Raw genomic sequence first — 16,570 nt, 5'->3', positions numbered from 1 at the left:
TTAAAAGGTTCAGTGTTACAGCCCCGAAGGGCAGTTCATTTATTTAGTTGCCTTTGGTCAAAACTGTAACAGTCCCTGAGCACATTAAAGGAATATTGATCATTCAGCCCGCTACACTGTTTGCAGAAAGGCAGATGAAACCACTTTGTGCATTATATAAATATCCTTTCACTTATAGCTGAAAGAGCTTTATTTACACCTGCCTAATGCTGCCTTTTATGTCTCTGTTTCACTTTCTGCAGAGTTTATCTTTGCTCCATCATATCTTTTAAAGAGTATCGGTCACAGTGAGTAGTGGTAAAACTCAAGAGGAAATATGGAACTCCAGTGGGGGACAGATTCAGTTCTTTTTGAGAAAGTCATTAGGGCTATTCCCGAGTATTCCAGACACACCATAGGGTTGTACTTCCTTGTCCACAGGAGGTTGGGAGTGGCCATGGGATTTGCTTTGACGAAGAGAGGTACGTGGAATTGGCTTGTGTCCCTTCCAGAGAGAAGGTTTAAGCGCCAGTGTGTACTTTACCACATTCTCTTTTCCCAGTGTCATTATGACCAGCCATGACCCAGAGAGTAGCTGTTCTAAGCCACTGAGATTTGGGGGCTGTTTATTATTGAGCATAACCCACACTCTCCTATTACACTTTTTTTTTTTTTTTTTTGTCTTTTTGTGACCGGCCGCACCAGTGAGCGCACCGGCCACCCTTATATAGGATGCGAACCCACGGTGGGAGCACTGCCGCGCTCCCAGCGCCGCACTCGCCACGGGTCGGCCCAACACTTTTTTTTTTTTAAGTCCTAAGGAGAAACTATCTTATAAATGTCAATTAGAAGGGAATTTTATTCAGGGGTCACAATAATCAAATAAGACCATTATCTCATGAATAAATTGAGTAAATAAATTAAAATTCTGTATTTATGTAATGATTGACCCATCCCTTGTTCTTCCCAGCATTATTTTCCTTCTTAAATAGAAGGATAAATTGTGTGAGCTTTTAGGACGCAAACTTCCATTGCCACTTTCATTTTGAGTTGGGTTTTTTTAATGCCATTTTTATCACTAAAGAACATGTGGCCCTGAGCAAGTCACTTCAATTGTCTAGGCCTCAGTTTCCCTGCTATGGAGAAGGAAGGAATTGGAGTAGACTCAGTAGATAATCCCTATTGTCTCTTACAATATATTAGTCTGTTCAGGCTGCTATAACAAATACCATGGAGTAGGTGTCTTATAAGAAACAGAAATTTATTTCTTGTAGTTCTAGAGGCTGGAAAGTCCAAGATCAATATGCAGGCAGATTTGGTGTCTGGTGAGAGCCACCATCTTCTCACTGAAACCTCACATGGCTGAAGGCTTCGTGAAGGATCTCTCTGGGGCCTCTTTTATAAGGGCAGTAACCCATTCATGAAGGCTCCACCTTCGTGACCTAATTACCTCCCAATTTCTGAACACCAGCACCTTGGGAGTTAGGATTTCAATATATAAATTTGGGGGGTACATCAACACATGGTCCATTGCAAGCAATAATATTCTGTGCTTAATAGGTATAGTTCATAGAAACCAATAGGACAATTAAGTGGTGCCTAGAACTCAAATCTTTTAGCTCTTCTTCTAGTTTCTGAAAAGCGTGTCTAAAGCTTAGATCAGTGTCATTATAGGGCTATATTCTCTTATGAGAGAGAGGCCTAAAGTAAAAGAGGATTTACAAAGAAATTAGAGTGTTCAGAACTTGTTGTGGTTTGGTTTTTTTGTTTGTTTTTGTTTTGGGGTTTTTTTGTTTATTTTTACTTTCTGTTTCTGTTTCTGTTTGTTTTGGGGTTTTTTGATTGAAATATAACCTACATATGGAAAAATGCACAAGTCATAAATTAAGAGATTGGTGAATTTTCATAAAGTGAACACTCTTTTGTAACCAGCACCCACAGCAAGAAACAACATGACCAGCACCCATACACCCTCCTTGTCACAACCTCTGACACAAGGGTTCCCACCATGCTGACTTCTAACAGCAGAGATTAGTTTTGCTGGTTTTTAATTCCATTGAAGAGTCTTCCTTCTTTAGTTAACAGTACATTCATCCGTGTTGCTGTGTAACATTGCTGTTTTCTTGCTCTCATTGCTTTGCAGAATTCTGCTGTGTGAATTTACCACAATTCATCCATTCCACTGTGAATGGACACTTGGGATGTTTCCAGGTTTGGGCTATTATTAAAATGGACATTTTAATGCATGTCTTTTGGTTGATATTATTTCCCTAGAGCTTCAAGTTGACATTCAGGAGGTAGTCATCTTTAGACCTAAGTAAGAGGATATAGCTCTGTGGCAAAAAAAAAAAAAATGCATGTTGGAACATCTCACTATGATTAGAGAAAAGAGAGGAGGAGGAAAGGAGAAAGGGAAGGAGGAAAAGGAAAGAAGGAAAGAGAGGGAGGAGAAACTCTGTGGAGCTAGAGGATTGAGTGCTGATGAGCTCTGCTGGCCGGGGGATGCCCTTATCCCTTTAGTCTAATCCTTCAAACCTTCAGGCTAAGATACCTTGTAAAATTTCCATGGAAGCCTTTTCTGAAGCAGCATCATTATGTCAAAGTAGGAAGTCAGCAAAGATAGTAGGTGCTTAGCATAAAAATATTTTTTAGACTTATTATTGAAAATTGAAGGAATCTTGTAAACAAATACAGTATGTCAAATACTAAATGAAACTTAGTATTCATTTCTAATTTGGAGAGAAGAGGGAGAGTGAACTATTACTAATTTACCTGCTTCCAATTATGAGAGATCTTGAAACACACACCACCCGCCAATTTTGGGTGTGTAATTATACTAAAAAATGGCAAATGATCCTTAAGCGTAACTTTTCTTTTTTCTTTTCTCCATAAAACCATGAAATGAGGAGAGGATAAATAAGAGACAGCATGCCCATAAGCTTGTCAGTTCAAATGATATCATTGTTTTTGATCCTGAAATGTGGGGCTTTTTTGCCTCCCAGAATGCAAAAGCCTTCATCAAAACCATCCCGTTCCCCCCTGAATCTTTAGCCCTTTGTTTAGTCATGTTTCTCCTTATACATGCTTTGATAAGTTAATCCACTAGCCAGTGGCCAAAAGAAAGCAGTGGTTTAGTTAAATTACTGTAAATTATTGAGTCCTTTATACACATTCTCTCTAATCCTCCCTACAGTTTTGAGCAGTAATATCCCTGTTTGCAGATGAAAAAACTGAGGCTCAGTGAGGTTAAGACCTGTGGCTTATAAGATGCAAGGTCAATATTTAGACATGTCTGCTCTTGTCTACCATCTTCTTAACCCAAATCTGTAGAGATTTAGCAAGTGGTGCCTAGTATCCTTAGAGCACTGGGAAGCTCTTTTTTCCCCCAGGGGACGTTTTGCAACATCTGGAGACAACTGGAAGGAGGGAGATCCTACTAGCATCTAGTGGGTGGGGTCAGGAATCTACTAAACATCTTCCAATACATGGGGCAGCCCCTCACAGCAAAGAATTACCTGGCCCCAAATGTCAACAGTGCCAAGGTTAAGAAACCTTCTTTGCAGAGTGTTTGCACATCATAATGGTGTTTATTAAGCCTAGGAGAGTATTAAATTGCTTTTGAAGGTGGCAATGAGTGATAGTTGAAAATATATCAGAAGTCAGAATATCTGTGTTCTAGTCCCAGGTTCACTGTTAACTAACCTCATAGCTTTATGAAAAATAGACTCTATAAACTTCAATTTCCCCATGAGTAAATGGATAACAGTAGTATCTGTCTTATTTTTTAATGCATTAAACTTTCGTTTATTATCTACTATGTGCCAGGCCATGTGCTAGACACTGAGTATGCAGCAGGGAACAAAACAGGCATCATCCCTGCCTTCAAGTAGCTTAGTGGGAAACAGAGGCAAGTAGAACCAGGGGTGCTCTGCTAACCTGGCAAAGAGACACCTCATCTGGTACCATACAGTCTGAGAAGCAACATCTAAGCTGACAACCTGGAAAAAGAAGTTAGGCAAGCAAAGGAGAAGGGAAGAAAGTAGAGGGTACAGTGTTTGCAAAAGCCCAGAGGTGAGAAAGAGCATGGGACAACTGAGGAACTGAAAACGGTGCTGTGTGACTAGAGAGTAGAATGTGAAGGGAGAAAAGAGGTGTGCCTGCGGAGGGATCAGAGGTCAGGTCTTGGAGGGTTTTGTGGGCCAGAATCAGGAGGAGGGACTAGCCTGGTGGAAGAGAGAAAAAAGGAAAGGTTTTAAAAGCAAGGGGGTAACATCATCAGATTTGAATTTTAGAAATATCATTCAGGCTGCACAGTGGGAAATGGATTCTAATTACTCCAGGGCCTGGGCAACCAGTTAGAAGTTTGTTGCTGCTGTTCCAGCAAGAAGTCATGGCGACCTCATCTGGGGTAGAGGCAATGGGATAAACAGAAGTAAATGCATTTAAGAGAAATCAATCAATTCCTGCTACTGGGAGGTTGAAAAGATCGTTCTGCTTTAGAGCAGCAAAGTTTCCATAAGGAGGCATGACTGCCACTGCTGTTCTAGAAGCTTACCTCAGCAGATTGGATTCTGTGCGGGGCCTGTGTTTCTGCCTCATTAGGGTGAAGTTTTGTGGTGTCTGGATAGCAGGGCCTAGGTCACATGTCCACACTGGAGCTGCAAGAGATGTTAGGAAAATGAGTTTCTGGCTTCTCCTTGGGAAAAATGGCCTAAACTTAGGGTGTTTTAAAAAGAAAGGCAAATATGCCCTACAGGAACCATTCAGAGTGATTTGTTAGAGCCTATTTAGAAAACAAACCTGAAAACACCATTCAAACTAAAAATGTTCTTCCTCCTAAAAACCCCACTTCTTGGAATCTATTACCTGGAAGTAAAATTACCCACACATAAAGGCACATATGCATAGGGATATTATCATAGCCTTGTTCACTGGCAGCAAAAAAATTTTTTTGGTAACGAAGTGAATTTCTTTCAACTGAGGAAGAGCTGAGTAAATTGTGCGACATTTGTGCCATTAAATATGTGGGCAGTTAAAAGCTAAAGCTAAATATGTGGGACTGGGGCTCTTACAAAAAATAGAAAATAGGCTAGGGCACCTCAAATAGAAGCCTCTTCTTATTTTCACAGATTTTGATTTGCACCATCACGCAGGGAATGGGAGGGGGAGAGGTTTCTCTTAGTACCGCTGGCCTCCCTTCTTCTCAATCAACACCCCTGTCCAGATTCAGGTTGTTGTGTATTTAGCTCATAACAGCTGCTTCACTCAGGAGCTCATCACCTGAATAGGCTGGCCCACTGATAATCAGGAAGTCACCACGCTGCAGTGCACCCTGCTTCCTACGGATGACTGAGTCCTGGTCTTGGATCTACTCTACACCACCACTGGGTACACTCTGTGACTCAGCCCCGTCCTGCAGGAAGCAATGTCCTGACAGAAAAGCACCAGTAGTCAGTCCCTGGGTCTGAGCTGAAACTCTTCCACCTATAATTCTCTGACTTTCTGGGTAACGGTTTGGCTATAACAACTTGGTGGTCTGTCTCAGCATCCTTGGGCTATCACAAAGTACCAAAGACTTTGTGGCTTATACAACAGATATTTACTTCTCATGGTTCTGGAGACTGGAAGTCCAAGATCAAGGTGCCGGCAGATTCAGTCCCTGGTGAGGACTCTCTTTCTGGTTTACAGACGGTCATCTTCACATGGCTGCTGTGTCCCCACATGGCAGAGACAGGGCTCTGATTTCTTCCTATTCTTATAAGGACACTAAACCCATCATGAGGGCTCTGCCCTCATGGCCTCACCTAACTCTAATTATCTCCTAACGGCCCCTTCAAATACCATCACACTGGAAATTAGACTTCCATATATGAATTTGGGGGACATGAGCATTCAGTCTGCAGCACAGTCTCTGAGGCACTACAGTGCAGTCATTAAGAACACAGACTCTGTAGCCAGGCTGAATCCTGGTTCTTCTGATTACCAGCCATGTAACCTTGGCCAAGTTACTTAGCACTTAGCCTTTCTGTACCCCAATCTATTCATCTATAAAATAATTAGAAACAGCACTATCTTATACAGTTATTGTAAGAATAAATTAGTTAATACTAATGTAGGTAATATATCTATAGAGCAGTGCCTTGGACATACAATGAGCTTGATAAATGTTATTATCATTATTCTCTTCTGGGTCCAAGTATATCTTAAATTAGTCTCTTCCCAAAATAATCAGCCTCCAAGGACCCCAGCAGCTTTCTTTCTATCCCAGCCTTTGGTCAAGTCTCCCAATTTAAAAACAAAGCAAAGCTGTATTTATTACACGTACAGTATTATAGTAATGGGAATTCATGAAGGACATGGCTGAAATTCCTGGGGTGGGAGAGGCAGAGAGAGATTTGGGAAATTCACTGTAGCCATCCCCGTGTGGGGACACTTGGGAGGGCGCTCTACCCCAGTAGTGTTCTGTACTCGCAATGTTGCCATTTTCCATTTTCAAAAGCCTTATTTAACCATTGTAATTTGCGGCTTTCTCCAAGGCTAAGTATAGAGCAAAACACAATAATGCAAACTGGCTCACGTGGAGCTGAAATGAGTAGTGTTCTCTCCCCAAATTCTCTTGCAAGCTTTAATAACTTCTTTAGCTCCTCTGTTATTTTCCAATATTGTATACCTGTTCCAGAGGCATTCATTTTGTCTTTCCTAAGCCATCTTTCCTCTGCTGGGAAAATGGCCAAATTACTCTGCTCCTGTCCTCCTACCACACCTCTATTTTTTGGTTTTCAGCTCCCACTCTGGGTTTACAACCAATTTAGCAGTTGTTGATCATGGCGAGAGGCTATAATTGAGTCAGCACTGGAGATAGACTGACTTGTCAGAACAGTTCATTAGAGAGAAACCATTTCCAGGACAAGGGGTGGGAGAGTGAGAAGACTGTACATATGCATTGCATTTGCATAGGAACTAATAGAATGGGCTCCAAAGTACTTAGCTTGGGTCATTTTCTTTGACTCCATGACACACTATTCTTTTTTTTTTTTTTTTTAAGTTAAAGATTAGTGTCTAACAGAAAGCAGGAAATTTCCCTGTCTGGATTGAGGCATGGACACTGTGTTCAGACTGGGAGCTCTTAGAAATAGCAAAATACTGCACAGCATGTCATGGGAACTCAGAAAATGTGAATTAAAATCTAGAGGCAGATAAAAATAGCCATGCTTGAAAAAGACAGCAGGTTGGTCAATGGTTACCATATGGCTGCTTTTACAGATTACCTGTAGTCATGACCTTTTTTATATTTGGATTTTCCTACCAAAAGGAAAATGACTGGATATTTCAAAGTATCAATATAAGAAGGGTGAATAGCTTGAGCTGAAATTTAGGGTGAAGGGGGCAGAAGAGATCTGCCTCTTTGCTGGGATGTGAGGGGCTCTAGAGTACTTTCCAGAAGAGTCCGAGATGCCCCTCTACCCACATTCTTGCCAGACCCAATTGCCTAAGTTCTTTGAGCACTCTGAGTTCTTCAGCACCTCTATGCCTTTCTTTCCTCTGCCTGGAGCATCTCTTCCCACACACGCACCCACTGCCCCCACCCAGACTGAATTCACACAGTGCTAAGTCTTCTCCCAGCTGGGATTCATCCCTCCTCTGCATTCCCATAGCTCTTTGTCCATGCCTCTCTGATTATGTTTCAGTCTCTACGATGCTCCCAAAAGCACACCTTGAGTAAAAGATTTGAGTATAAGAAATTATTCAGGAGAGAAGACCTGAGGAAACACTGTGAGGGAGCAAGAAGTGAGATCAGGAAGGGAGAATGGCCAAAGAGAGTACTTTAATGAGCAGGTTACTGCTGCGAGCAACTGTGCCTCAGCCTGCTGGGGATGCTCTGAGAGTCTGGATGGAACATGCTCAGAAGTGTCCTACTGAAGAGCGAGGAACTGTTGTCCTCACTGGTTGTGAGCTGCTCTGGGGGGTGTTAATTCTTTGGCACTTCTGGCCTGACTCTAAGGTGCTGAGTTGCTCCAAGCCTACCTTCAGGTAGAAAAATGCTGGAAATCGGAGCCTCTTCAGAACTGTCCGGTGGTGGAGGCGGAGAGGGGAGGGTGAGAAGATACGGGCTTGATGAGGACAGTCTGCTCAACGACTGACAGTTGTGCAAGCTCTTTGAAGGCAGGAAATGAACTTATCACAGGAAGGACAGGCAATAAACCCGTCATCACAGCGAGGGTGACCTCATTAACGTGCTCCTGACCCCTTGGCACCTCCACCGTGGTACAAAACCCATCATTTAATTTTCAGCAGATTAGATTTTTATTTTCTAAGAAGGGGGACTTTATTTAGAGAGTAGGAACAGAGGATAATATTGCTGGCATTGTCTTTGGTGTGATTTCATATTTTGGGCTGATGGACCTAGATTTGAAGTAGACAGAAGAGGAAATAATAACCGAAAATATAAAACTACAACTTGCTGGTTCCTTTCCATTTTTACTTGTAAAATGATTTGTTACAATAGCTAAGTAGATTCTTGATTCAAGAAACCAGAGCAAAAAGTGTATTTTCTTGCATTGCCTGATAAATAATATCCAGTGAGTGCCAGAGAGAAGGTTCAGACAAAGAAAGAATAACCACCCCCAAAAATGGGTTCATCCATAGTGATTTCAATTAGAGATGAAGAGGCTGAGCAACACAACCAATAAAACTTTTGACCACAGTACTTTAGTTTTCCAGAACTTTCAAAAAGAATGTTTTTGAAGATTTCTGGTTTCCGGTGTGGTATGTGAGTAGCTAAGAAGTTGTCACTGTATCCTAACAACAAGTACAAAGATAAACAAACTGAAAAATTAACAACTCTTCTTAGATCTGTTACAGAAGTGAGGTCACAGAGCAAACTTTTGCCTCCAAAATTGGAGAGACAGAGAAGTGGATACAGAAAATCACAACTTACCAGAGCATAAACCCATGAGCAGAAACCTCTATAGGAACCAGTGCTAAGGGAGAAAAAGTATCACTGACAAATTTCTGGCACCTCAATGTGGACAAGTCTGAGACATAAAAACTCCAAGGGGACCCAGTCATGCACGTCCCGCCCTGCTTCCCCCTGTGAGTTTTGCCTCTAGGAGCTCCACCAAGTTCTCACAATGAATATCAGAGAAAAAAATCCCTCATGCTTCCAGCAGAAGGAGGATAAAGTAATGTTTTTGAGCTATCCCAGATCATTCTGTTGGCCTGCTACTTTACCGTAGCCTAACCAGCTGCAGTTTTATCAGAGCCTAACCTACCTGGGGAAGGGAACACCCAACTCCAGCTTCTTCTAGCTTTCCATGTGTAAGAAGGAAAATACCCACTCCAGCCTTCTCCAGCCATTTGTCCCTCAGAAAGAGGGAAGAACTGTGAAGAACTGGGGAGGTTCACAGTCCAGAGTAACAGGCTCATCAAAAGACTGAGTCCTAATCATAGGACTATGGAACACTGCCCCTCCCCCACATCTTACCACCGCATTACTAGAAGCTAATTCACAGCAGTTTATTTTACCCAGTACATCATGTCCACCTCTCAACAAAAAATTACAAATAAAATGCATAAAAGACATAATAAAATGCAAAAAACAGTTTGAAGAGATAAAGCAAGCATCAGAACCAGAATTAGATATGGCAGAATGTTAGAATTATCAGACTAGGAATTTAAAACAGCAAGGATTAATATACTAAGTGTTCTAATGGAAAAAGTAAACAACATCCAAGAACAGATGGATAATGTGAGCAGAAAGATGGAATTCTAAAGAACTAAAAAAAAAAAATGCTATAAATCAAAAACACTATAACAAAAATGAAGAATGCCTTTAATAGACTGGGGGAAAGAATCTCTGAGTTTGATGATATTTCAATAGAAACTTCCAAAACTAAAAATCAAAGAGAAGGAAGACTGAAAAAAACAGAACAGAATATTTAAGAACCGTGGGACAACAAAAATGGTGTAACTTATGAGAAATGGGAATACTAGAAGGAGACAAAAAGAGAGAAAGAAACAGAAGAAAGATTTGAAACAATAATTATTGAGAATATGCTCAAATTAATGCCAGACACCAAACCACAAATCCAGGAAGCTGAGAGAACACCAAGTAGAATAAATGTCCCCCCAAAACTATACTTATTCATATCATATACAAACTATGGAAGATTAAAGATAAAGATAAAATCTTGAAGGAAATCAGAAGAAAAATATACCTTACTTACAGAGGAGTAAAAGTAAGAGTTATAGCCAACTTCTCTTCAGAAACCATGCAAGAAAAAAAGAGAGTGAAGTAAAATATTTAAAGTGTTAAGAGAAAAAAACCCACCAACTAGATTTCTGTACTGTGTGAAATTATCCTTCAAAATCAAAGGAGAAATAAGGACTTTCTCAGACAAACAAAAATTAAAGAAATTTGTTGCCAGTAGACATGCCCTCCAAGAAATGCTAGAAGTTCTTCAGAGAGAAGGAGAATGATTTAAGTCAGAAACTCAAATCTACATAAAGAAAGGAAGACCATCAGAGAAAAAGTGAAGGTTGAATAAAAACTTTCATTTTTCTTATTTGACCTAACAGATGACAGTTCAAAATAATAATAGAAACAATGCATTTAATTATATATGCATATATATGCTTATGTATAGGTGAAATGAATGACAACAGTGATACAAGGGACAGCAGGGAAGAATTACGAATATTTTGTTATTATAAGGTACTCACACTACTCATGAATTGGTTTAGTGTTATTTGAAAGTGGACTTGGATTAATTATAAATGTATGTAGTTCAAACTCTAGAGCAATAACTAAAAAAAGCATTTAAAACATATAATTTATATGCTAAGAAGGGAAATAAAATAAAATTATATAAAATGCTCAATTAAAACCACAAAAGGTAGAAAAAGAGTGGAAGACAAAAAATAGGAGCCAATAACAAAGGCAGTGACTGGAAAACAGTAAAAGTTTGGTAGATATGAATTGAACAATATAATAACCACTTTAAATGTAAATGATCTAAATTCATCAATTAAAAGACAAAAATTGTCAGAGTCGATCAAAATATAAGACCCGGGCCAACCCCGTGGCTCACTCCGGAGAGTGCAGTGCTGGGAGCGCAGCGGCACTCCTGCCGTGGGTTCGGATCCTATATAGGGGTGGCCAGTGCGCTCACTGGATGAGCGCGGTGTGGACAACACCAAGTCAAGGGTTGCAATCCCCTTACCGGTCACAAAAAAAAAAAAAAAAAAGAAAAAAAGAAGACCCAACTAAATGTTGTGTACAAGAAACTCACTTTACATATAAAGACACTTATAGATTAGAAGCAAATGTACGAAGAAAGATACACTATACTAACACTAATCAAAAGAAAGCAAAGTTGCTACATTAATTTTAGACAGAGCAGACTTCAGAGCAAAAAAAGGTGTCAGGGATAAAAAGGGGCATTACAGAGTGATAAAAGGGTCAATACTGAAGAAGACAATGATCCTTAATGTATATGGGCCTAACAACCGAGCATCAAAATACCTGAGACAAAAACTTAGAGATCTGCAAAGAGAAATAGATGAATGCACCATTGCAGTTGGGGACTTTAACATCTGTCTACCAGGAGGGGACAGATCCAGCAGGCAGAAAATCAGTAAGGATATAGTTGAACTCAACAGCACCATCAATCAATGAATATAATTGGCATCTATAGACTACTTCATTTAAGAACAGAAAAATACACATTCTTTTCAAGCTCACATGGAACATTCACCAATATAGACCATATTCTGGGACATAAAACACATCCCAAACATTTTAAAAGATTAGAAATCACACAATGTCTTCTCTCAGACCACAATGAAATTAAACTAGAAATTAATAACAGAAAAAGATCTGTAAAATCCCAAATATTTGGAGATTAAACAACATTCTTTTGAATATTACATGGGTCAATGAAGAAATCTCAAGAAAATTTTAAAAATACTTTGAATTAAATAAAAATGAAAATACAACTCATCAAAACTTGTGAAATGCAGTGAAAGTAGTACTTAGTGGGAAATTTATGGCATTGGATACATATACTGTATTAGAAAAGAAGAAAGATCTGCTAAAGGACTGTCTCTCAAAATATACAAAGAACCTTAAAACTCAGCAATAGGAAAATAAACAAGCCAATTAAAGAGTGGACAAAAACCTGAGCAGATACTTCGTCAAAGAAGATATACATATGGAAACTAAGCACAGAAAAAGATGCTCATCATCTTATTTTATTAGGGAGTTTCAAATTAAAACAATGAGCGTTAGAGTGGCCAAAATCCAGAATACTGATAACAGCAAATGCTGACAAGGATATGGAGTAACAGGAATTCTCATTTACTGCTGTTGGGAAGGCAAAATGGTACAGCCACATTGGAAGACAGTTTGGCAGTTTTTTACAAAACTAAACACACTCTTAACATATTATCCAGCAATTGCACTCCTTCGTGTTTACCAAAAAGAATTCACAACTCCACACAAAAACTGTACGTGAATATTTATAGCAGTTTTATTAATAACTGCCAAAAATTAGAAGCAATCAAGGCGTTCTTCAGAGGGTAAATGAATATAAACTGTGTTATATCCTGATGAAGGAATATTATTCAGCACTAAAAAGAAATGAGTTATCAAACCATGAAAAGACATGGAGGAATCTTAAATGCATGTTACTGAACAAAAGAAGCTAGTTTTAAAAGGCTATGTACTGTATGATTCCAAATATATGACATTCTGGAAAAGGCAAAACTATGGAAAGAGTTAAAAGATCAGTGGTTGCCAGGAGTTAGGGAGGAATGTATAGGCAGAGCCCAGAGGATTTTTAGGGCAGTGCAACTATTCTGTATGGTACTACAATGATGGATACTGATGAATGTCATTTACATTTGTCAAAACCCATAGAATGTACAACACCAACAGTGAACCCTAATGTAATCTATGGACTTTGGGTGATAGTGATGTGTCAACATACGTTCATTCATTGTAACAAATATATCACTGTGGTTGTAGAATGTTGGTAGTGGGAGAGATTATGCATGTGTCAGGACATAGAGTATATGGAGACTCTATGCTTTCTGCTCAGTTTTGCTGTGAGCCTAAAACTGTTCTAAGAAATAAATTTTATTAATTAAAAAAATAATAATGTCTTTGATTGAATTGTTAGAAACACAAACCTGTATTTTGCCAAATTAAAAAGAATTCTTTTTTTGAATCACGATACAACTAATTAACTTTTAGGTGACATAATTTGACATGAGAATTCATGGTGCCTTTTTACATTTATATTTAAACTAAATATAATTCAATAAAGTACTTATTATGGATTCTACTGCCACTCACTTTGACAAGTACTATTGAGAAATATTAATCTTAAAATGCATAGTTCAGAGATGCTGGATCATCTTTATTCATGAAATTATGTTCCCAGAATCAGCCTAGATTTCATTTACACAGTTTGTGCTGCCCTGCATTTCATTTCCACATTTGTATTCTCTGCCTCCCTTCCTAAGTGTACTGAGGCTCCACATAATGGTATATGATTTGCAATGTACTTAGAGAGAATGGTCCTAAATTGCTTTGAATTTTAAGTTCAAAGTATATATTGGTGGGTAATCGTTAAACTATTTATATATTATTCCAAATACAGATAATAATTGTTTTACCAGTCTTATCTACCAACAAAAGAAATCTTATCCACAGAGAGATTAGGGGAACTGAATGATCATTTTGTGCCAGACTCTGTAAGAACAACAGAATGTATAGTGAATTTGGGGGCCAGTTCTTGCCTAACTGAACATTTCATTGACACTTGTGCCTTTTCCTGTGGCTTACCCTGAAAAAAAACACACATTTTCTCAAAAAGTGGAATCCTTAAGACCTTTTGTTTTGTTTTGTTTTTATCTTTCTTCTCCCTATTTTGAGTTGTGGAACATACTAAAAAGCATATGTACTTCACAGGGCCTGGTTTTCCAAAGTCTTGCAGTTTCAAATATTGACCTTGCGGAGGACTGGAAATTTTCCTCAGGCTATTATAAGTCTTTGGTGCAAGATAAAGAATTGTGGCACAGCAAGGTTGCTGGCTCAAGGACAGACTAGTTACTGATGGTTACGTAAAGATCCTGAGAAATTGCTGTAAGAAGGAATGTTTGCTAAGATCAAGCTTTTGTTAATTGCCTTACTGGAATGTCATCTGGCTTGTTTCACTGAAAGTTACCAGCCTATATTGTTAAACTGTAATCCCACCTATGTTCTCTTCCTGTAACTTCCTGGTCTGGAAAAAAATGCAGGAAGAACTCCACTTTGGGGTTAATTTCTCGAGGAAGGGATGCCTCTTGCTGGAGGGTCCCAGGGAAGTTAAACACTTCAGGGCTTCTCGCTGCTCAGTAGAGATGGGCTTTGAGTAATCCTTTGCATCTCTGTCACCCAGGGGAAGTAGGGTGACAAATCCGTGGGGGAGAAGCAACACAAAGCAACATGAGTTAATGAGCATTATTAAGGATGTAATAACATTTTTAAAGGGGCAGGATGTTTGTTCATTTGAAAAGCTTCTAGATGAGAGCTCTAACTCAGGAATTCTTAGCCACTTTTTCTCTATGACCCCCTTTGGCAGTCTGGGAGACCCTATGGACACCTCCCAGTAGTAGATGCTCTCTAGAAGAAGAAATGTTCACCGATTTGAATGGAATATCAGCCTGGATCACACCTTGAACTGAGTTGGGGCCATGAATGAATGAATGAACAGATAGACAGACAGACAGACAGACAGACAAAGGAAAAGAAACTGGTGAAGGATTTTCATGGAGCTCATGAAAAGCTTCTGGTGGAATGCTACTACCTTGTTACAACAAATGGCCTTTCAGGAGGTCAAGTTCATCTTTTTAATCATTTCAATCAGGACATTTAAGCATTAAACTTTCCCACTTTCCATGAGGCTGTTTTAATTTGCAGACCGTGACAGATGACATTCCTTGCAGTGTGTCCCTCCCCCTTGGGGGTTACACAGGCCCAGCATCATCAAAGGCCTGCCAGAGGCTTATGGCTTAAGTACATCAGAGTAACCTGGCCCTGGCGTTTGGCAGGCCCCGGGGCATTTGAGGGCAAGGCAGGAATTCACAATGAGAAAGTTACTTGTGGCCTGTGTTGGAGATCTTTTCAATTAAAGCTTTTAACGTTTTTCACAAGCAACCCCCGGGGCTGCGGTCATTCCCATCATCAGCTTTGAGGGATGGCAGATAACACAGCATGTGGGTCACCCGGCTCACTGCAAACACCATCCAAACTCACTCCTTCTTCTCCAGAGAGCTCCAGGCTCTGACCGGGACATAGATCAAGAAAACTGATTTCACTTACACAAATGTATAAATGTAGTTTTCAGCAAAACTTGCTCCTGTTGCTTATATCTTGTCTTTGAGTCATTAAAGATGAAAGGAACAACATCCTGTGGTCTCTTCACACACTGGGCAGCACCTGGTGTCAGGAAGGAGAACAGGCCTGGTTGAAATCCCAGTCCTGCTTCTCACTGTGTGACTCTAGGCAAATCGCTTCACTTCTCCAAGCCCCCTTCCCACATCTCTGCAGTGCAGGTGATGACACCCACCTCACAGCTGTACCTAAGATGTAGTCTCTCTCATTCATGGGTCTAACCATAAGGGGCAGTGTGTATGTATGATGTATGCATGTCTCTATCTATCCACCTACACATACACGCACACACGCACAGACACACATACACACATGTATTTAAGAACTGAAAGATTGCACAAGAAACATCTACATTTCCAGTTTCTCTTGAAAATAAATCAGAAGATCTGGTGACGCTGGGCTGGTTCTGAGAGGCAGCTGCCTCCTTGAGTCATGGCAAGTGCTCATAGTTTACCACCTTCCAGACCACCTTACTTGTTTTGTGACCAGCCTGTCCCCTTTGGTCATTTAACTGTGCCATTTTCTGTCTGTATCTTCCCCACCCCCACCTTACCCTACACCATAGGTCTTATCGTAAGAACTCCTGAAAAAAGCAGAAGCAAACTCCAGTTCAAATAGACTGGGGGTGGACAGGCAGGTACTTCCAGTGAGGGCCCTCCTTTGTCTCTCACCTTGTTGAGGTATTAAATTTGGAAGAGAGGAATTCAGAGGAGATGAGTCAATTCTTTAAATTAAGAGGCGTTTTTGGTATAGCTCTCATCAGGAAGGTCCTCTGACTTTCCTCATGGTTGCCTGGCTGAGCGATGGCATTGCCGGGGGTGGGGATGATGCAGTGGGTCCCTGATTGTATTTCAGCTGTGACAGCACTTCTCCATGAGGGCAGCTCCAGCACTAGGGGACATGGTGTTAACTGTGATACTTTTTTTTTTATTGTCACAATGATTTGGGGAGTACCACTTGCATTTGGTGGGTAGGACCATGGTGGTAGATGACTGCAATGTACAGGAAAATTCCCCACAATAAAAGATTTACAGCATCCCTCACAACTTTTGAACGTCCCACCAGATATTCATGTTATTTATAATTATCTGAAACACTTGTTTGTAATTATCTTAACCTAGAACCCAACTCGATTACACATGCAAAGTGTTT

The 16,570-nt window shown here is 40.0% G+C and overlaps 1 long non-coding RNA gene across 5 annotated transcripts in view; it reads right to left on the bottom strand.

The window, feature by feature from the left end:
* LOC134375002 (uncharacterized) overlaps positions 1 to 16,570 on the bottom strand; it is a 131,274-nt gene that overhangs the window by 92,146 nt on the left and 22,558 nt on the right. For 4 of the 5 annotated variants that reach the window (XR_010023377.1, XR_010023381.1, XR_010023378.1 and 1 more), the window contains exons 2-3: positions 15,347 to 15,463; positions 4,535 to 4,637 (exon numbers count right to left, since the gene is read on the bottom strand). This is a non-coding gene — a long non-coding RNA (uncharacterized LOC134375002). Of the gene's footprint in view, positions 1 to 773; positions 2,313 to 4,534; positions 4,638 to 15,346; positions 15,464 to 16,570 lie in introns of those variants that run through there. The other variant, XR_010023379.1, reaches the window with a different exon arrangement.

This window comes from Cynocephalus volans, chromosome 1 (genome assembly GCF_027409185.1).
Source record: "Cynocephalus volans isolate mCynVol1 chromosome 1, mCynVol1.pri, whole genome shotgun sequence".
Taxonomy (NCBI): Eukaryota; Metazoa; Chordata; class Mammalia; order Dermoptera; family Cynocephalidae; genus Cynocephalus; species Cynocephalus volans.
This window is presented reverse-complemented; position numbering and strand designations above follow the sequence as displayed.